Consider the following 21,847-nt stretch of genomic DNA (forward strand, 5'->3'; position numbering starts at 1 on the left):
GTTTTGGCATTTTCCATTTTCTCCACCTCCCACTCCTTGCAGACAAGCTGGAAGGACCAGCCAAGATGTAACAACCTAGTTCTGCACTGTGAGCTGGAGTGGCAATGGGGGCAATGACGGCAGCCGGACTGGTGGCAGCAACAGTGGCCCAGCCAGCAGAGGTAGCAGCTGATGCCCCAGTCACCCACCCCTCATTTCACTACTGGGGAATAGCTTTTCCCAGCTCCTGTCAAGCTCCTCAGCATGCCCAGTGTTCAGTCAGAGCAGTCATTAAGCTGACTCTCCATTGCTTCTCGTCTGTGGACAATGGGCACGTCTACACAAGACACAGTGCAGTAGCCTAATAACACTGTGCACAAGCGTCACAAAAAAACTGTGCACCAGTGCTACTGTAGTTACTGCACATTTAGTTGTTACTTTATCATGAATGACGCATGTCCCCAGAGGCTGGAGGGGCACAGCAACCGCCCACAGGTGGCGGCAGCAGTGGCAGTGGCGGGGGGTGTGGCAGTGGCAAGCAGGGAGCTCCTGCAGGCAGCCACGGCAGTGTCGGCGGCGGCGGGGGGAGGGGGTGGCAAGCACTGACCAGTAGACACCACGAGCAGCATTGGTGGTAGCCAGCAGCAATCAGGGACCACCCGCAGATGCCGCTGGTGATGTTGGTGGGGGGAGGAGGTGACAAGCAGCGACTGCCTGCAGGCACCACTGGGAGCATCAACAGCACTTCTGTCAGGGGGTGCACTGCCAATCTCAGGGGGTGCATGTGTACCCATGTGCACCCCCTATGCGTCGCCAATGTATATCATTAAAAAAGTACTAAACTAAATGCGTAGCAACTACTGCACATTAATGAACGTGTAGATATACCCAGTAGGGCTGTGTGAAGCTTCAGGTGATGATTTGATTCAGAGGAGATTTGGCCCGATTCAGTGGCCGAATCTCCAAATCCAAATCAAATCAGGGGACTGAAAAAAAGGTCCAAATCGATTCAAAGCTCTCCAAATCTTCAGAAAAGATTCAGACAGCTTCAATGATTCAGACAGTCCCTGGTAGCTGCAGCACATTATAAAAGAGAACCCCTGCTCCACACATGTTACAGCCTAAATAGGAAGAAAGGCAAAGTGAGAAACGAGATAAGAGTAGGAAAAAAGATTAGATTTACTGATTGCCTGAAATCACGCAACAGGTCTGTGGCAGAATACTAAACACATTGCCTTTCTGAGTTTGAAAGACTGCTAGGCACTTGTGATTTGGTGAGAAAGCTACATGCAATCCTACTCTATTTTCTGCTCTTACCTACCACAAGAGTGAACTTAGAGAGGCCTAGTGCTGCTTCTCTGTACAGAGATGAATTTCACAAGGAATGCTATTCTTCTCTGAAAAGTGACTTTCTAGAGATGTCATCATGTGGTACCATATTTATGAATTCTTACTAGTTCCAGATCAAAGTTGCTCAGCTTAACAGTGAAAAAGATGGTTATTCTAATCTCCAGCCTGGCAAATACATCCTGTGATCTGAAAACCCAAGTCACATTTTCTGGCATATTAATCATGACTGAGTTGCATCTTAGTTACATATTTTGATGAAGATACTCACTCTGAAGGGGAATATAGATGCCTGTTCCAGGGGGTATGGGCTCTGAGATGTTGAACATGGGTAAAACACGACAAAAACTTACTTTAGTTAGTAAAGGCAGAAGATGTGTCCCTTACTATACTTTCAGTAAGACTTGGGCTTCTGAGACTCAGATGCTTAAAAATATTTAGATGCTTAACATGCATGAATTGGGTTTAAGTCTGTTTTGAAACTGGGATTTAGGTACCTTAAGTCACTTAACTGGTTTTTAAAGCTCCAGTTCCCCATTTCACAATTCCCTCCTTTACAATTACCCATCCCCCCAATCTTTACAAGTTGCTTGCATTCCTAAAATCACTTGTTTGTTCAGCATGGTGACGTGCAGCAAATTCACTTCTCTCTCCTTTTCTATATTGCCAGTTGATGCCTAAACCTTGTAAAAAAAAGACCAAAGTAAAGCATTGGCCTCAGTATCTAAAACAGCAAAACTAGAGTCTTGAATGACTTGGGATGTCATTGACAGACTTTTTCAATTGCACAATGAAGGAAAGGATTCAGGACATTTGTTTTCAATTATTTTAATTTTGAGTTTCACTTAGTTAATGAAACGCTTCCAATTTCATCCAAAGCTGTCTTTAAAAACACATTAAAGAAGGCTGCAATGTCAAAGCCAAAGTATCCTACTGCTCTTGTGCCCACAGTTTGAAATGAAACAAATGTCTCTGTGTACCAAGCTACACCCTATTACGTTTTGTAGCTGTGCAAGCTCAGCCAATCAGGACACTAACACCCCATAAATCACTTTCCCATTGAATAACCAGCTGAAAGTATTTTTTTTCCAAATACAAAGAGACAGAACAACCCCCAGTAGGACTAAGAAAGAAGTCTAATTCCTGTCCACATAGCCAGTGGCTACTCTACCGAGATTGCCATTGAGGACACAAATACAGGAGGTGGTGGATTTTGAAAGGGATTCAATGAAGGCAGGACACACAGGAGAGCAGACAAGAGGTCAATGGGAAGTTCATGATTAAGCTTTCTCCCAGAATAAATGTGAGGGTCGGGTGTGGTTGGGATTTTGCTTTCTTTGCAGTGCAATGACACAAAAGGGCAAATTCTACATTAGTGTAGTTCCATTCCATTTACTTCTCATGGGATACGATTTTTTCTCAGAGTTTAAAGAGTAAGGATGGCAGAGAGGAAAGCAACCCATTATGAACACATGGAGAGCTTATAGCCTGTTCCTCACCTAATGCAACGATATGGCTGTAACCATCACTTTAGATGTAACCCTAAGTATAAATTGAGGACCACGGGAGTTTTACCTTTGAGGTCCACAGAGCCAGGGTGGCCCCCTGAGTCTGCTTTCAGCAAGGCTTTGTTCCAACTTTCCTTTCTTGAAACAAAGCAAACAAAAGGAAAAGCCACAACCAAAGAAATAACATTTCAAAATACGTAACAACCTAATGATCCTTTTGGACAAAACATACTAAAAGATTAATCTTAACCCTCCCCCCAGAAAGGCCCCATGACAAACCAGAAAAAAACTTAACAAACTTATAGCAAGATGGAGCAGCAGAGGAGGTCCAGGCCATGAAACAATGATCTAATGAATCTGAGAGGAACCAGACTGTTCATTGGCCTTTCCATTTAGGAAGCAGCAGGCTTCCAGAAGATTCATGTAACTGAAACCCTCAAAAGTGAATAAAGCGATCTATCACATGATAGAGAGAAAAGAAGGAAAGTGCCAACTAGACATGACCAACAATTGCATACAGGTGAACCTGCCATAAATAATTGGTCCAGGAGATTTTCCAAGGAACGAACAGCTTCCATGTGCTACAGATGTTGCAGCAGAAGCCCTGGGAAACCAGAGTTCAGATGTTCCAAAAATGTTTATGCTGCTTCAGAAGGAGCGGGGGGAATAAACAAAAGAAAAAGCAGGCCTCGCAACACATTGGAGCTCAGCAAATCTCTTAATCCTGGAACCAGCAGGCAGCCAGAGTGACTGATGCTGAAAATCCAGATGCCAACGGATGGAGACAGGGGAGTTGAAAAATGGGCTACAGGTTTGCACAAGCTTCCCCCACAGCTGGTGCTTTGTCCACTGGGAAGAATGCCTTTGCAATCCACATAATACAGCTTCATTCAACCTGCTCCCCCCCACCCCCCAACTGACTGAGGCCCCCTCTCCCCAGCACGCTAGAGCACAGGGAGGCCCTGGAGAGCAGAACTGCCTGATTGTCTGAGGGTGCTGAGCTCCTGGGCAGGACTGACAAATCCTGTCCCTTTTTCCTGTGGTGGAACAGCACTGCTGCCTAGGGGGAAGGGAGAGGGAGCTCCACCGCTCTGCAGCCAGGTGAAAGTTTAATCCTTAGTGCAGAAAGACACTTTGTTTCCTGCTGAGTCCAAAGCCATGGAGCAGGAGGGCTTGTCAGCATCAAATAGAAAAACCAACTGCAGGTTTTGATAAGTCAGCTAATTAAATGGCATGGACCACGGCACATGCCGTGTTGTCGTGAACTTGGTCATGATAGGCCCAAATTCAAATCAGTTGTGTAGGCACCTATAAGGCATTGGGCACTGTTATACCAGGAGGGAAATTCCCTTTGCCAAAGTTGAGTCCCTATGATCCCTATACAATAATCATAAAAATTCAGAGGTACCTCTGTCCTCTATGCAAAGAAAGGGGAGAAGGAGGTACCTCCAAACAGCAGTTCAGAAAGCCTGTTAGTACCAGGAGCTAGAAAGTGCTAAACACAGGGATGTGCCTGCTCTCCTGCCTTTCACTGGAGCTTGACTCTTGACTCACCCTGTGGTTGAGGTTCACCATACCTAGATCACTTCTGAGGATGGGTGGCCACATTATATTATTTTCTCCCTCAAGCTTTCCCCATTTGTTTTTAATTTGATCGTTCTGGTAGAGCAAAATCCTCTTTTGAGCAGAAATTGTCCCCACAGTTGTGACAGAAGTATTGCTCTCATGTTGTGAATGCCATTGCTGCAGGATGCCCTTTTTCACCCAGTCAGCACTCTGCTCTGTAGCCTCTTGCCAAGCCAAATAAAATAACAGATAACAAGAATGAAAATCTCTGGATGATCTTGAAGAAAATAGCATCTGTGTCTCAAATGCAATCACATTTTACATTCCACTATAGAAGGAAATTCACCTGGTTTTATTTAGTCTCCATATGGCCGTGTGCTGTTGGCTGGCTTCCAGTTTATCTCCATCTATATTTTTACTGTGGTAGTGGTTCTCCATTCGTATCGTAGGCATCCTGCATGTTTGATTTTCATTTAGGCGCCCAGTTGGATTTTTTTTTAATGCCTGTTATAAAAAGCGTAAGGGAACTGGGCAATTCATGCACTCAGGATTCTGTTCCCACAACAAGGTGCTTAAGATAAAGGAATTGGCTTGGTATGATTATTTGATATGAGAAAGATTATATGGGCAATGAACATCTGTATCTCAGCTACAGTTAAGGGCTCTGAACTCTGTGTCATGTGCCAGCAACCTTCTGCCAAAAAAATACATATTTTTTTATTTACAACCTCATCGTGCTTATATAAGGCATACACAGTATGCAAAGCAACTCACTGAAAAAAAGATTAGTGTGTTGAAATCACACAGGAAATTATGCAGTTGATACCTGAACCTGAAAGCTGTAGATCCCATCCAGAAACTTCTATCTTTTCACAAAGCTGTGGTAATATAAGGCAATTTATCCTCATTTTCAAATCTGAACTTGCTGATACAGATTCAAAGGTGTTTTGTGCTGACATAGTACACTGCAGTCTATACAAGCTTGCAAAAGGTGCCAGTAATTTACTTCTCTTTCTTATTTACTCATCCATTCATTCACCCTTATGCAGGTTCCAACTCAAGGCCTGTGCATCACTTAAAACCTGCTGAAATTCATAAAGTTTAAATTAAATTTAAGTAGTGCACAGATATTGCCTTCTCTTTCTCTGCGGGGTGAGTTTCAGCATGAGTTCAGTCAGCACGGATAAAAAAGAATGGATAAAACAGTTGGAATAAAATCAAAACTGAACTCCTGCCAAATCCTTAAACTGACCCAAAGAAAACTTGTTTTTGAGATAAGTTCAAATTACATTTTCCCCTAGTTATTTTCCATGTTGGCATTTGACTTAAAGGAGGGTTGCATACCTCCCTCTCTTCCCTAGGGCGTTCTCTGCCACGCTGTCTGTAATCCCTACTGGTTCTTTAAAAGAAGGCAATCTGGAGCTCCCAGAAACCAACCTGTGAATATCAATGAAAGTCACATGACTTGCAGGCTAGACATCAGGTAATCGGCGAAAGTCATAGGACCTGCAGTCTACCCTTTTACTGTGTGACTTAGGAGGATAATCTAGTCATGAACAGACCAGACTAATGCATGAGAGAGAGTGACACCATTGCCTCAAAACCCCTGTTCTTCTTTGTAACAAAACACCCTAACAAAGTTGTGCAAGGGGTTCCATGGTGTAATGGTTAGCACGCTAGGCTCTGAATCCAGTGATCCAAGTTCAAGTCTTGGTGGAACCTCAATATTTAGTGCAGTGGAAGCATGCTGGGCCCATAACCCAGAGGTCAATGGATTGAAGGCATCCTCTGCTAGTCTTCCATTTAGTTGCTCCCACATGGTCTAGCAGTTAGGATTCCTGGTTTTCACCCAGGTGGCAGGGGTTCGATTCGCAGTGTGAGAATGTCTTTTCTTTAGAGACCTGTGCAAAGGGCTCCATGGTGTAATGGTTAGCACTCTGGACTCTGAACCCAGGGATCTGAGTTCAAATCTCAGTAGAGCCTAAAGACCTTTCATCAATGACTTGGATGTTGGTGTGAGGTGTAGACTGTCCAAGTTTGAGGACCATACTAAATTGTGGGGTGAAGTGCACCCACTGGAGGTTAGGGAATGATTGCAGGCAGACATGGGCAGGTTAGAAAAGTGGGCAGTACACACTAAGATGCAGTACAACAAAGACAAGTGCAGAGTGCTGCACCTAGAGCACAATAATATCCAGCACACCTACTGGCTGGGAAGTGACCCTCTAAACAGCACAGAAGTGGAAAGAGATCTTGGAGTCATAGTGGACTCCAAGATGAACACAAGTTGTCAAAATCATCAGCAAAGCTAACCACATGTACTCAAATAAATCCAAGAAGGTGATACTTCCTCACTATGTGGCATTGATCAGACCACAGTTGGAGTACTGCATCCAGTTCTGGGTGCTGCACTTCAAGAAGGATGTTGATAGACTTGAGAGGAGATAGAGGAGGGCCACTTGTATGGTTAGGGACTTGCAGGACAAGTCCTATAAGGAGAGACTGAGGGACCTGGACCTCTTCAGCCTCTGCAAGAGAAGGCTGAGAGGTGATCTTGTGGCCACCTACAAATTCATTAGGGGGACACAGCAAGGGATCAGAGATGCTTTGTTCACCAGGGTGCCTCTTGGGGTAACGAGGAAACTGACAGAGAGCAGATTTAAGCTAGATATCAGGGAAAAACTTCTTCACAGTAAGGGTGGCCAAAATTTGGAATGGGCTTCCAAGGGAGGTGGTGCTCTCCCCTTCTTTAAGAGAAGGCTGGATGGGCATCTGGCTGGGATCATCTGACCCCAGCACTCTTTCCTGCCCAGGGCAGAGGGTTGAACTCAATGATCTGTTGAGGTCCCTTCCAACCCTAGCATCTATGAACCCCCTTCTTAGAGCTATAAGGCATGCAAAAAAGTCCTTTAGCTCTGACAAGCTTAACTGTACAGTTTCCTTTATAAGACAGAAACAGATTTCTGTAATGATCACACGATACAGTAACTGACCAAAATAGTGCTGGTTCAAAACTTGGTCCCAGTCATGAGCTCCATGCATCCATCCATTCACTGGACGGCCAACTCTGATGATAGGTTAAGTCTGCTCTACCAATTTGACAACAACTGGCAGATGGAGCAGAAGGAAAAGAAAAGGAATGGACATATTAATCTTGCAGCCATGCATAGATCTATGGGAAGGAATGAGAGTGCCAGGACCAGAAGAGTTACTTGCCCCAAACAAAATGTTTGCCACTGTTTCCTGAAAGAAGGCATCTGCCTGGTGAAAGAATCCTTCCGCAGTATTATGTGTGTGAAGCAAATAAGACCACTGTGAGGCTGGAGCATAAGGGCCTAATCTAACACATGACGGAAATGTGGGCGGGGGGGGTTTCCAACTGACTAATAGTGTAACAATGGGTGAATGAGCAGGGCATGAGCCCTGGGCACTGCCTAAGGAACAGTTGCCAGAATGGACCTAGGGTGGGACCTTACTGCCCTGTTCTCCTCCCCCCTGCATGCTTCCTCCTGCACTTCCGCTGCAGTGACTCCAGCTCTGGCCATGGGGAGGGGAGAGCAGCTGTAGCAGTGCACAGTGCCCAGTGTGATACCCATGCTGGTGCCAGTGCATGGTACAAGAGTGGTGACCAGAGGTTTGCTCCTGCAGGGGGTAAATCTCACCTCCTTTTTTTGCTACAAAGTTAATTATTTAAATGGATGCTGAACACACATTGGCAGCAAAAAAAGGAGGTGAAGAAGAGATGTGCTATCAGCTTCAATTTACGGGGGGACAATTGAGACACAGAGGGCGTGCCTACACGAGATGCCTTAATGCGCAGTGGACTGTTCTACTGTGTATTAGCACATCACAGCAAAAACCGGGCTAATACCCTAATGCGCAATACAATTAGTCTACTGCGCGTTAAGCATCACAAAAAAGTTTGCCTTTGCTACTGTGCATTAGTACAGCTACTGCACCTTTATCTAGTACCTCATATTAGAGATAATAAACTTAATGCACAGTAGCAAAAGCACATTAATGAACATGTAGACATGCCCAGAGAAACTAAGGACCAAACGCAAAAGGATATTTAGGTATCTAACGTGTATTCAGAAACCAGAAGTCCCCTGAATATTTTGCCTAAGGTCCTACGGGGCAGAACAGAGGTTGAACCCAGATTTCTGAAGTCCCACACTAGTACCGTAAGCAGCAGATCATCTTTCCTTACTAATGCAAATGCACAAATCAGTTTGTCTTTGTGAAACACATGCGTGTGTGTTCCAGGCCTGCATAACCAGAACTGGTTACCAGAACTGATGTAGAGGTGGACTTTGCAAGGACAGGAAGGGAAGGAAACCTCCTCCCTGGCTGCAGAGCAGTAATAGGGCTGCCCAGTCATTCCAGTGCTCTCCAACTCATAGCCTTGTCCTGCAAGGTGAAATTTCATATAGGAGCTTTTGCTTCCACCCAAAGCACCCAAACCATGGAGAGGCAGGTTTCAGAGTACACAGCAACCCAAATCCTGCCCATCCCCATTCCTCCATCAGCATGTTACAATGGAGCCCCATTTCTCTGCACTGTCTGGGACTATAATCCAGAGGAGCAGGCCAGAGAGCAGCCCAGTAACACAATAGCCATGATAACAAAAGAGCTCTTGGTGCCACTAGTTCAGAGAATCTGAAGATAATGATGTCAGCTCATGGAACAAAATGCAAACAGACCCTGAACATCTTGACACCCAAGAGAAAGTGCATGTGGGGGTTGGAAGAGTTCTCTGGCACGTCTCGAAGAAGAAAAGCAGTGCTATCTAATGAGATGTGTCAGCTTGTGTAGATGGGGAACAAATGAAAAACAGCTGCTTTTCACCAGCTTTTCTCCCATTTAAAAAAAAAAAAGAGAAAAGATGGGGAAGATTCACTGATGAGCTGTTATCTGAATTTACTGCCAGCATCTGACCCACAGTGGGGTCTTTTTCTCCTTAGATTTATGATCTGGTTTCCCATCATGTCATGACATCATCCAGAGTGATGAATTTCATGACCATGCACACACATCTCATTGGAAGGAGGGTGGACTCTCAAATCTTCCCATCATCTGTGCAGCCTGCACCCCAGCAGCAGTCCCCAGATGCCCACATTTCTGAGAAACTGCACAGCACATCTGTGATTGACATAATCAGAGGAAACCACCCACCTCCAGGCTTCACTGCATTCAGGGCAGTTTGAGAGGGATTTGTATACACCTCCAATTAAAAGCAACATATGCCCCTGTGTCCTTATGCCCCACCCCAATTCTGCACTTTTCCTCCAAGGAAGTGAGACAGCTTTGTGTTCATAAGTATGATTTATTTTGCTCTCTTTTGGCAGTAAAATATATTAAATCCTTTAGAGACTGGGTGGGAATCTGAATTGCCTTCTTTATCACTAGAGCTAAGCTCTGTTTCAAAAGTCAGCGGCTAGAACACAGGCTGGCTGGCAAATTCCCCAGTTAAGCTAGAAGCCTGGGCCCTTTTAGCAGATCAGTCAGAGTCCAGTCAACTGGTCAGAAGCTTAACTATAGCTCAGTAAAGATTTTTGTGATTTTCTGACCTGAGAGAGGGACATTGACTGAACAAAAATGATGGAAACCATTCTATTTTTTATAAGACTATCTTTGGTCCCATTTGTTTTTTCTGACTGGATTTCTTAATGTAGGTTTTAATGGGCATGTCTACACATTCATTAATTCACTGTAATTGCAGGGGGATTATCTCTTTATTTTTTTAAAAGTGCCGGGGTCCACAGAAGTATTAGTTCTAGTGGCTAGAGCCAGGAGTGTTACCAGAGTCCGTAGTCAAGGGGCAAGCCAAAGTCAATGGGGGTTCACACACCAAGTCAGAGAGGTTGCCAGGAATTCAGCCAAAGTCAAACTGGGGTCCCTAAATTCAGGGACTGAGTACATAGGCAGGAATACAGGAACAGATACCAGGGAAGTCACATGGGTGAGAACTATTCACAGACTCAAGCCAGTCTGTTGTGCAGCCAGAGCCAGGTGCTACAAGTGCTCCTTAAAAGCAGCCCTAGAACTGGTCAGCAGGCTGAGGCTCATCTGGCCCTGCTTACCTGAGATGAGTGCTGCTGATCTACTTGCCCAGGTGCAGTGCAGAGGCCTTACAAGAGACTCCCTTAGGATCTTTAGCTTTCACTTGCATTGCTCACTGGGTGCCTTGAATGGAATTCATGACCCTAACATCATATCTCAGAGGACCTCACCCCTAAGCCTGCACTGCAGTCAGCACTGGAATTTCTGGAATCCATCAGCATCAGAAGTTCAAAATCTGGTACTGGCTTTACACCCCTAGTCTGCTGGCCCAGAATTAAACAGCCTAGCAGGTTGAGGGATGCATAATGAACCAAATTCATCCATCTGAAATGTCACTGAAGCCAGTAGAGTTGCACTGGGATGAATGTGAGCCAATGGCTTTAGCAGTCCAGGGGAAATGCTTGTTACATTACAGTTAATCCCTATATAAATATATGCAAGGCAGCTGGAAGACTGTCAAGACTAAGGAGTCCTGTTCTCAAGGGTTTTCAAAATGCAGAGCACTGGAAAACATTCTCTTTAGCTGCAGATATGAGTATAAGCTGAAGTATTCCCTACTCAGTCTATGATATATGAACCATGTCTATTAAGAGGTCAGACAACAAAGAAAACCAGAAGCCAGGAGGAAAGAGTTTTCTAGGAATCTGGTTGCCATGGAGCAAGAGCAAGCATTCTCAGCCTCTTCAAAATAGTGGCACCTTTTTCTATATCAAGACCACCTTAGGAATCCCTTCCCATTAAGCCCATATCTAGTTAGCCCACCCAGCCCACTAGTAATAAGAAAGAAGCAGGGTGGCTAATGGTCCTCTGACTCCCCCCCACAGACCTCAGGTTAAGAATCCCAATCATAGAAACCACACTGGTTGTTCAATCCACTCTTCAACCAGTCTACAACTCCCACCTCACCCCTACTCCAACTTCATGGAGAGCAGACAGATGGGTTCAGACACACGTAAAACCAGGATAATGGCTTAAAAGAGTTGCAGGAATGCTGATGAATTAGGGAGGCAAAAAAGGGTGCTGCTATCATCTGGTCTGTTCTACTGGTTAGGATGAATCTTTCTTTGACTCAAGGTCAAGAAAGATGCTACCTCCTGGAGTGCTGGCTATTGTTTTGTGGAGTATATGATGTTGCTTCAGTGTAAGGCAAGCTTTATGCCCACGGTTCTCAACTGGGATGTTGCAACATACCCTGGGATGCAAGATACCCCTGGGATTTTATGACCCACATGCCTCTGTTTCTGGGAGGAGCATGTGGGGGCAGACTGGGAATCGCTATGGTCTAAGCCTGCTCTCCTGTCCTGCTTTAGGGTTATCAGAGAGCCCTAATACAGGAGGAGTGTGTGCATGGGCCACTTCTCTTCCCAAGCTGGCTGTGAAGTAGGCACATGGGGCAGTTTCACTTGGAGGCAGCAGCACCCAGTTGAAAAGCACTGAGGTAATTGGAGGCAGCACCAACAGTTGTTCACAACCAGGCTGTCACCTCGTTCCAAAGCGTGGTGGGGTCCCCCGGCTCTGAAAAGTTTGAGAACCACTGCTCTGTGCTATCACAGTTGATGGAGAGCTTTACCAAACCTTCACAGGCCATCCTAGTGTAGTCATCACTGTGCAGAAAATCCAATTTGCTTTGGAACGCTTCCAGTGCACTGTCCTGTCTTCATGGTCTCTTGACAAATCATTTTCAGCACATGTGGCAGTTCATGACCCCATATTTTAATAGACACCATCAGATTTTAGCAGGAGAATCCATCTATTTCAAGGAATTCTTAACTAGTCTTTGACCCAATACTGCGACCTAATATATTGGCATTGCTGCACAAAGACCTCATTTTCTCTTAACATTTGGCTCATTTCCATACTACTCCCAGGTCAAGTTCAATGGTAACCACTGTAGTGAATACATGCATTGAGTTACTCCAGAAAAAGTAAATAGCATCAATGCAAAAAAATGTAAATGTACATTTCTTTGCAGAATCTCCTGCTGCCAAGCACACAACCAGTTTATGTAGGCTCAGGAAAAATTCCCATTTGAATAATTATTGTTTTCTTATAAATTAGCTCCACAGAACAGTGCCACATGCCATAAAACAATCTTACATTACATGGACTTAAGCGGCAGAACTGGTATAATAAATCCTATGTCGAGTCACCAAATTCCTTGCATTCTTTGACTTCCCATTCTGTGTCAAATGTCAGATATCTTGCTGGGGTAACACAAGCTGCAGCCAGAGCTATGGGTTTGTGTGGGTTTTAATTGTTAAAGCAACATTCTCACAGAGAATGACAAAGTTCATAACCCTCATCAATGTCTGTCTTGTCCACTGGAAAAGCCAAGTCATTTTCATTCTTCTCATCTCTACTGTCCATTTGGGGGTTTAAGCTCCCAGTGGTCTAGTAGATGGTCTTGAAACCATATAGCATGCAGTACTCTCAGTCCCTGATTCTAGCCAGGACTCTGAGTGCTAGTGTAATGCCAACAAAAATTAGGATACTAATATGTTTGAGCCTATTGGCTCAGAAACTTGGGCTGTGATTAACCGTATCAAAATGGCAAGCCTACAGCATTCTCCCTTTGTACCAGTGCAGAGCAGCGGGGAACTGTATGACTCCTACATTATACAGAGCCAAGACAAAACCTAGGGATAACTTAGTTATCTTATTTTAAGGAGGTGAACATAGGCTGTATGTGATACCTTGGCTATGCACCCTCCACTCTTCATAAGGCTAAATTCCACCTTGTGAGCTATATAAGTCAATAGCGCCTACAATGCGGTTGGTGCATTCCTCGCCATCTTATGATCTGCCTGGAGTATTCCAAATCAGTCCAGTAAAGATACAGCACTGCAGGTTAAGAAACAACACTGAAGCCTCTCATGATGCTGGAACAAGCTTGAATTTTTGGAGGGACATTTCTCTGAAAAATGACTCTCACTTGAGTAATGTTCCAGTGAACTGTCACAACAGTAAACAACAAGCAAAATGACTGAACCAGAGTGCCTGACTTTGTTCATTGATGCTTCTCATTAATACTGTTAACTTTCCATCATGCACGCACACGCAAATTATTTTCAGGCAATCAGATGCCTCTTTTTTTTGCATATGAAGTAGAGTTTCGTCAGACAGACAGCACTGGTCAGTTCACCGGGAGTAGGCATTATAAAACTAAACTTGTCACATACTGCCTTTGCTTGGCATCTATAGATATTAAGAAATTTCCATTTTCTTTCTTTCATCCCCAATCAAATATCCTTTTTTCTAACCCATCTCTAAAGAAATAATAATTCTCACTAATGACCCTATGAGTTTTTAACACCAGACTTTAAATTTAGATGTGTTAATTTTTAGTAAATTGTCTTATGATTAAAGCTGGTCAAAAGAACACAAGGCAGAGGATGCTGACTTAGGATAAAGGAGCATTTTTGATGGAAGTTAAATATCTGCCTTTACATTGTGGAGGATTGGGTGTATATTCAAATGTTAAATTTGTTATCAGATAAGTTGGATTTGTTCATAAATAAAGTGAAAAGAAAAGAACCGGCCAGAAATTTTCTAAAAGAATGTTTTTCTGTTGGAAAATGCAGATTCAGCAACATCAAAACCTGCAGTGCCAATTTTGATAAAATTCTGACGGAAATGAGGAAGGTGTCTGATCAAACATCGCCTTCCAGGTTTTATTTGGCATCCAGCCTGGTTTCCTGCAAACTCCCTTGCCCAGCTCCTCAGCAGCCAGCTTGCCAAGTGACAAGAAACAAGAGTCTGGAAGCGACAGGAAATCCAGCTCCCAGGTGTATGGTCCCTTGGCAGCCAAAAGGTTATGAAAGCCCAGCATGTTTGTAAATGCTTCTGAAAATTCAAAATTAAATGTCATTTCAACCCAATTTTGTAATTCCTATTCCATAGGAAATTTTGAAATTAAGTCGTTTGTCCCATTTCTCTATTCTTTTTTTTTTAATGACCAAATTTCCATTTTGGGGTCAATTCTATCTGCAAGCTTTCTGGAGTTACCTAGAATTGAATTAGAAGGTTGTTGATTCATGGTGTCTGTTGGTGGGTATCAGGCAGAGGGTGTCCAGGAGCTCAGCCAGGGTGAGAACCCTCTAACCAGTTCCAGACCCACGCCCTGACCTGTAGCAGTCCCTTCCACAGGACCGGGCAGGCGTCAGCATCGGTCAGATCTGATGAGAAAAGCACTACATAGAAAGCCCTTGACCTCTCACAGCTCACCAGGATCTGCCAGAAGGCAAGTGATGTACTTCTTGGCACCACTCCTCTTCTCCAGGGCATAGAGGAAGCAGGAGCCACAGTCCATGACCCTAGAGGAGCTGGATGCAGGAGCAGATGAAAATTCCACAGGCGCAGGAGTCATCCAGACCTCGCTGCTCTTCTCACCTCTTCTGACACTCTGCACAAGTGTCAGACAACTCTACAGGTTGTCTGGCTTGGTGGCCAAGCGCTTCTTCAGCTCCAGCACTTCCCTCTCAAGCTGCGCTCTAGCTGCCTCTCTCTGTCGGGTGTACACCTGGGTGTAGTGGCAACAGTACTGCCTGACATGCACCTTCCTCACATCCCACCATCTCCAGGCCGAGGGAAAGGTCTGCTGCTACTCCTGCCAGGCCAGCCAGAACTCCCAAAAGGCAGCTAGAAAGTTGTTACTGAAGTGCCAGTAAGTGGGCCTCGGATGCTCAAGCTGCACTGTGACCTGAGCATATACTAGATAGTGGTTGCTGAAGGGGGCCAGTCTAATGCCAACATAGGTTTGGTCCAACCAGGAATGGTGTGCCTGCTGCTCCTCCACCCTGACAAAGGTGAAAGTGTTGGTATCATAGGGTGGTGAGCATGCCAGACGTCAACCGGGGAATGGTCAGCAATGATCCCCCACCGAGGATGTCTATGGCAGGCCTGTTCCACTCAGTGCCAGTGCAGTCTTCCACCTTGAGGGTGCCACTAAAGTCCCTGCTAAGGACCAGGTACTTGTGAAGGGTCAGGGTCCTGAGGTAAGCAGCCACTTAACAATAGAAATGGGTCATCTCTGGATTATGCACAAGAGCACAGATGTTCATCAGATTGTGGGCAAGCCCCTGGCACCACCTTGACAGTGAGGACCTCCAGTTGCAGACTCAGGGACAACAGGGTCGTGCCCCCCCCCGCCCCCTCCTCCCCGGATGTCTCCATGAGGTGGCTAAATTAGTCCCAATCTCCCCTGTCCAGCTGCCAGTTGGTTTCAGTGGCTGGAGTCGTATGGGTCTCCTGCAGAAAAAGAACAGTATACCCTCCCTCCTGGAGAAAGGAGAGTACCTGGCACCTGCGGAGACTCATCCTGCAGCCACATATGTTGAGGATCACAGTGAGGGACCTCATCGGTGGGGCATGCTGTTAAGTTTAGCAGGGCTTTCATGGGAGACAATGCCAGCTGCAGGGCTCATTAGGAATCCCAACTCCCTCCCATAGGTGTAGAGGGCATCATGGAAGCTGAAGGCCTGCTGATAGTTCCTGGTGTTGCTCTGCTTATGCCCCTTGCCTTCTCCCACCAGAGCCTTCACTGAGTTGAGGACTTGGTGGAAACCCCCCCAGCGGTCCAGGGTGAGCTGCACCTTTTTTGCAGAATGCAGCATGCTTTCCAGGAACTGGAGCAGCTCCTTTCTGGGTATGGCCAGAGCCAAGAGGCCTGCAGGCTCTATGGAGCCCCCTTCCACCTGGTCATCCTTCTCCATCTCCTGTGGTTTGGCAGGCTCCTCCTGACTGCTGGGAGGAGTGAATTATTCTGCCCCCCTCCTCCCCTCCAGCTAGCAGAAGTAGATGGTGTTTGCTGGCAGAAGACCTCCCCTCACCCCCAAGAGGGGACGGAGGTTGTAGGTCCAAGTGAAGGTAGTGGTGGTGGAGAGAGAAGGAGCCTGCCCCTACTCAGCAGAGCTTCTGCCACTCCCTGGTCCAGCAACTCCAGCAGCATCAGGGAAAAGTGGTGCCCCCCCCCCACAGTGGTCACAGGAGACTGGGCAAAATGGACCTATGGTCTGACACAGTAAATGGCCATTCTTGTGTTCTATGTAAGATGGGTAAGGAACTGTCTAAAGGGGAGATGACAAGGGCTTGTATTGAAAAAGGAAGTATTAGGGTAAAAGAAGTGACTAGTGGAATTTCTCAAGGCTCAATTTTGGGAGAGATTAATTTAATATTTTCATTAATGACCTGGAAATAAAAAGTAGGTGTGAGCTCTTTTATCACAGGAAGTTGGTAGGCCATGTCAACACATAAGAGGGTCAAGATATCATAGAGAAAAAAAAGTGAATGATCTTGATGTCTGAAGTAAAAATGAGAATAACTGCCATGAACAACATTAGGAAATGACAAAGAAGGAGATAGACCCAGATGATTTAGTTCACTACAGGATGACTATGAGGCAACAACATGACATAATTGTGAAAAAAGGAAATGCAGTTATAGGATGTATTAGGCTAGGTGTTTCCAGCAGAAACAGTGAAGCATTAATGCCACTGCACAAGGAACTGGTGAGGCCTCATCTGAAATAATGTGTACATACAGTTCTGGTTATCCATGTTTAGTAGAGGTGGATTCAGATCAGAACAGGTCCACAGAAGGACTTCTAAGATGATCAGAGATGACAGAGCACCTATCTTATGAGACAGAATGAAAGCGCTTAGCTTTTTTAGCTCAGTGAAGCAAAAGCTGAGAAGGAATATGATTCCTCTCTATAAATACTCCAAAGGAGTATACACTGGGGAGAGAGAATAGCTACTTAGGTAATAAACAATGTTGGCACAAGAACAAGTAGATATAAACTGGACATGAATATATGTAGGCTGGAAATGAGAGAGTTTCTAAGATCACAAGAATGATATTCTGGAACAGCCTTCCAGAATGAGTTGAGTGCAAGGAGAAACCTAACTGTTTTCAACGTGGAACATGATAACTTTATAACTTGATTATATTACATGCTTGCTTTTGACAGCAGGGAAGAGGAGTCAATAACCAACGGGGCCTCTTTGGGTCATATATCCCATGTTCTTAATATTAAGGACCTCCAAATAACAGGATGGAAGTAAATGAACATAGACAAGTAAGTCATACAAGCCTTCCCCTCACAGGGAAGAAAGCAAATTCAAAAAGAAAGTTACAAAGGTTCAGGTGACACTAATTTATTCTATAGCAGTTGATCTTGTGAGTATGTGTGTGCGCACACGAATATACTAATAAGGGACAGAATATCCATATCCAGATAGATGACTGTCCCTACAGAGCTTCGGACCCAGGTTTGGGCCCATCTCCAATATATGGTATTTTCTCACACACATCATGTATCAGGGAGCATGAATCAAAAATCAGCCCCCAAAATTGAGATTTGCGTATTAAGTAGAAAAGCTGATTTTCTGCCCAGGGTAGAAACTCCCTAGTTTGATTCCTGCTCCACAGTGCAGTAGTTGTTGCATTACTATTCAGACAGCAGAAGAAGTCATTTTACCTAATGGCCCATTTTTCTTCACTCCGGAGGTATTAGGATCATCTCTCCTTTTTAATGGTCTTGATGTTCCCCTACTTAACCTAACCATTCTTTGGGCAATTTTGTTGTTGGCTATCTGCACCTAGTCCCTCTCCTCCTATTTTTATAGTCTTGGAGACTCTTTAGCTCTTTTCAAAATCATAGATCCACACATGGAAACCAGTGTTCAGCAACAGCGAGGGTTTCAGTGTTAAGCAGAAAAGGGAGGGTAAATCAGCTGAAGGTCATGCTCTTACCCTGCTCTATGTAGCCATAACTCTGGAAAAAACTTTTTTCTTCATTCTGCCTTTCAAAAGCAAGGTGCATTCTGCAGCCTGCTGTATGTGAGAAAATACTGTAATGTTTCAGAAGCAGGTAAACGGGAGCATAAGACTCCAGTGAGAGCTGTGCAGACTTGACAGGCACAATCGATGTGAAAATGTACACAGTGCTCTTGCAAAGCAGCTTCAGTGCTCTTCCATTTCAGCTTCATGTTCTTAGTTCTGAATAAGGCTCAGTGGTGTCTCCATCTCTTTTGCTGGCTGGGGGTGGATTGTTTGCACCTGTGAGCTTTTTCATTTTCATCTAAATTACATGGCCCTGGGCCTGCAGCTTCCTGACACTGACGGAAATTGATTACGATAAAAACAAGCGGGGCGGTTACCACTAGATTCATTTCATCCCTCTTGTGCCTTTGCTTGGAACTGATCCTACAATGCTGTTCCAACTGGTCTGTATTCTGGCAGCTCTGGCAAGGGCTTGGGAAGGAAAACACCTGGCATTCTTTAGCCTCAAGACAAAAAAAAAATGTGGAGGTGTGGAATTCACTTTTTCTCTCTTTCTTCCATCTCAAGGAAAGAGACACCATAGAAGACTGCACCAGATAACCTTAAACACCAGAAGGTCCATCTTAGCTAAGGGTCTGCTCCCTTCCCCTCTTTGCATTCCTGTGCTGACATACCCATTTGGCCGAAACAGTCAAAGCTGAACTTATTCTGCACACCAGTCTGATTATAACAAGCCTAGGAAACCACAAATAAAGCACATGGATTTGGAGTTTAAGGTCTCTTCCCAGCTATGACCAACAGAAAACATCTGTTGGGGGGAGGAACTGTTCAGTTACTATCTGAAATGTCAGTGAAACCCAAGAGGAAAGGAACTGAATACAGCAATTACACTAACCTCACATAGCTCTCACTGTAGTAATTGAACGTAGCTAATTTGCACTGATTCACTGGAGCCTTTTCATGCTAACTCAATCCACAAAATAAGAATGTTATGAAAGAAAGGGAAAAATCCCCTCAAATGATCTCTATTTAAAAAAAGAAAAAACCCCAAACTCCTGCGAGGGAGATTTCAGCCAAAAGAACAAGAATACTAGCACTAAATCATTTCAGGCAAATCCAACGTTCTTCAGTTTCAGCTGAAGAATGAATCATTGAAGATTCCCATAAAGTTCTGATTTAATGAGAGCACAAGCGGGTGGATTCAAAACAGCCTCCTGTCTCTGGTCTTGATGAAGCAACCTCCACTTTTCATGGGGTGGGTGTAGCAGCACTACCTCCATCCTAAACAATTTGCTTGTGATTGGAACTCGACTCACGAAGTCCACTTGAAACTAAAGAAAACCTTCTTAGTCTGTTCAGCTCTTTAAAAATCAAACACATTGTTACTCATTTATATAGAAATCCATACTGAAGCCAGTGCCAAGGTACCTAGACCTTCTTAGTGTAGCAATCAATGGCACATCTGCAACCTGTAATAGAACCCTTGGCTTCTTAATGAAAAACTCCGATCTCTTTGATAACATCTAGCCAAACAGAGACCATCAACTATGCCCTACAGCTCACCACAGTTAGCCAGTGATGGACCATCAGAGTGGGCAAGTCTCAGATGTGGGAGCCCTCTGCTGAAAGCAGTCTCTTGTCCAGCATAAGGAACCCCAAAGGCATAGCACCGAACACACCACCCGGTGGGTAGGGGCAAAAGTTCTGACCACATTTGCACCCTTCCAATCTGGGACTATTGTGAAAACCTGGTGTGGTCACTTATGGCAGCACTACACTACGGTACCTATGATGGGAATTCACCCCAATGCAGGTATCCAAGGGCCCCTCTTGCTGCCAGAAAGGTATATAGGGACCACAGCAGAGAGAGGAATCTCTCCTGTGCATCTCGGGACATCTAGGGCTAAAAGCCTGTGGCAGATCTCTAGACAGTATGGATCACTCAGCACTGGCACTGCATGCTCACAATGTCTCATGCTACTCCAGAGAACCAGAGGACCCGGAACTAACTGAATTGGCATGGGATCTTGGAAACATATCCCTGAGCAGAGCATAATGCAGTGAGCTAATGCAGAGGCTGCAAAGATACAGATCACTGTGGTGGGCTTCACAGCAGAAAGAGGCACTTCCCAGGCCAGCCACACATGGAAAGTGATACTGTGGGCAAAGTCTTACAGCAGCAGAGCCATGGGAGTGCCAAAACGAGCACTCCCAACCCCCTTGTGTTGTAGCCATCATAGCATAGGGGTTTTTAAGGAGGGATTTGAAGAACAGTAAAGTGGCTTTGTGGGTGTTTACAGGATGCTCCCCTCACACATGAGCTGGCAACGGAGTCCAGCATCCAGGGCCAAACAAAAGCAGCAGCTATTGATACTTCTGCACTTTAATCCTGTAATTTTGTCTTAGCTTCAGTCACAGCAGCAACACCATGAGCAGGGTTAGATGCCACGGTAGATAAAGCACTGGCATCGTGTACACCAGTCTCACCCACACCGGGTTCAGGAGAGCTGCACAAGGAGGATCAGGAATCAGACATTTTCAAGTGTAAAGGAATAGTGTAGATCTCTGGATCCTCACTGCATGGAGCACAGGCCCGAAGTGCTAGTCTAGTGCTTGGTAAAAAGCTCAGTTCCTACTACCATTTCTGTACAGCCTATCAAACCAGGCCTCACAGACAGAATCTTGGCAATGGAAAGGAGGGGCTGTAAGGTTTTAGCTTTGTTCATGACCTGGCTGCATTTCACATCTACTCTACATCCCCACCCATGCTCCAAAGAAGAACTTTCCCCTCCAATCCAGCCCAACACTGTTTCCACCCTTGCTCCACCATTAGGCCCTACACCGATCAAGGCCAGCTATCTTCCTTTCGATAGCAAGGGCTGTTACTATGACTGATGAGCTCCTTCATAGATTTCATAGATTTCATAGACATTTGGGCTGGAAGGGACCCCAGAGGATCATTGAATCCAGCCCCCTACCCCATGGGCAGGAAGTCAGCAGAGATCATAGGATCCCACCAAGATAAACATCCAAATGTCTCCTGAAGGCATTGAAGGTAGGCGCTTGAACCACCTCCAGTGGCAGTCTATTCCAAACCTTGGGGGCTCGGACAGTAAAGAAGTTCTTCCTTATGTCCAGCCTGAATTGGTCGTGGTGGAGTTTGTAACCGTTCGATCTGGTCATCCCTGGGGGCGCTCTGGTGAACAATCGTTCCCCCAGATCCTGATAAGCACCCCTGATAAACTTATAGGTGGCCACCAGATCACCCCTGAGCCTGCGCTTTCCCAGGCTGAAGGGTCCCATAGCTCTCAGTCTCTCGTCATAAGCTCTGTTTTCCTGACCTCTGATCATGCGCGTGGCTCTTCTCTGGACTCTCTCAAGCTTCTCCACATCCTTTTTGAATTGTGGAGCCCAAAACTGGATGCAGTACTCCAGCTGCCACCTCACCAAGGCCGAGTACAAGGGGAGAATGACATCCTGGGATTTGCTTGAGAAGCATCTACGGATGCAAGCCAGGGTTTTGCTCGCTTTACTAGCTGCAGCATCACATTGAAGGCTCATGTTCATCTTGTGGTCAATCATGACCCCCAAGTCCCTTTCAT

General features: G+C 45.2%; 1 long non-coding RNA gene and 2 other non-coding genes across 3 annotated transcripts in view; all 3 read left to right on the forward strand.

Annotated features, from left to right (window-relative positions):
* Positions 1-6,050: 6,050 nt before the first annotated feature.
* Positions 6,051-6,122, forward strand: TRNAQ-CUG. Its single transcript has one exon. It is a non-coding gene; the product is annotated as a tRNA-Gln (tRNA).
* A 189-nt stretch (positions 6,123-6,311) lies between these two features.
* Positions 6,312-6,383, forward strand: TRNAQ-CUG. The gene has a single exon. It is a non-coding gene; the product is annotated as a tRNA-Gln (tRNA).
* Positions 6,384-15,650: 9,267 nt separating this feature from the next.
* Positions 15,651-21,847, forward strand: part of LOC109286948 — a 21,587-nt gene continuing 15,390 nt past the window's right edge. The window contains exons 1-2 of the long non-coding RNA XR_002094727.1: positions 15,651-15,958; positions 19,150-19,157. This is a non-coding gene — a long non-coding RNA (uncharacterized LOC109286948). The remainder of the gene's footprint in view (positions 15,959-19,149; positions 19,158-21,847) is intronic.

The sequence above is a fragment of the Gavialis gangeticus genome, unplaced genomic scaffold (assembly GCF_001723915.1).
Source record: "Gavialis gangeticus isolate Ggan-Ray unplaced genomic scaffold, GavGan_comp1, whole genome shotgun sequence".
NCBI classification, from domain to species: Eukaryota; Metazoa; Chordata; order Crocodylia; family Gavialidae; genus Gavialis; species Gavialis gangeticus.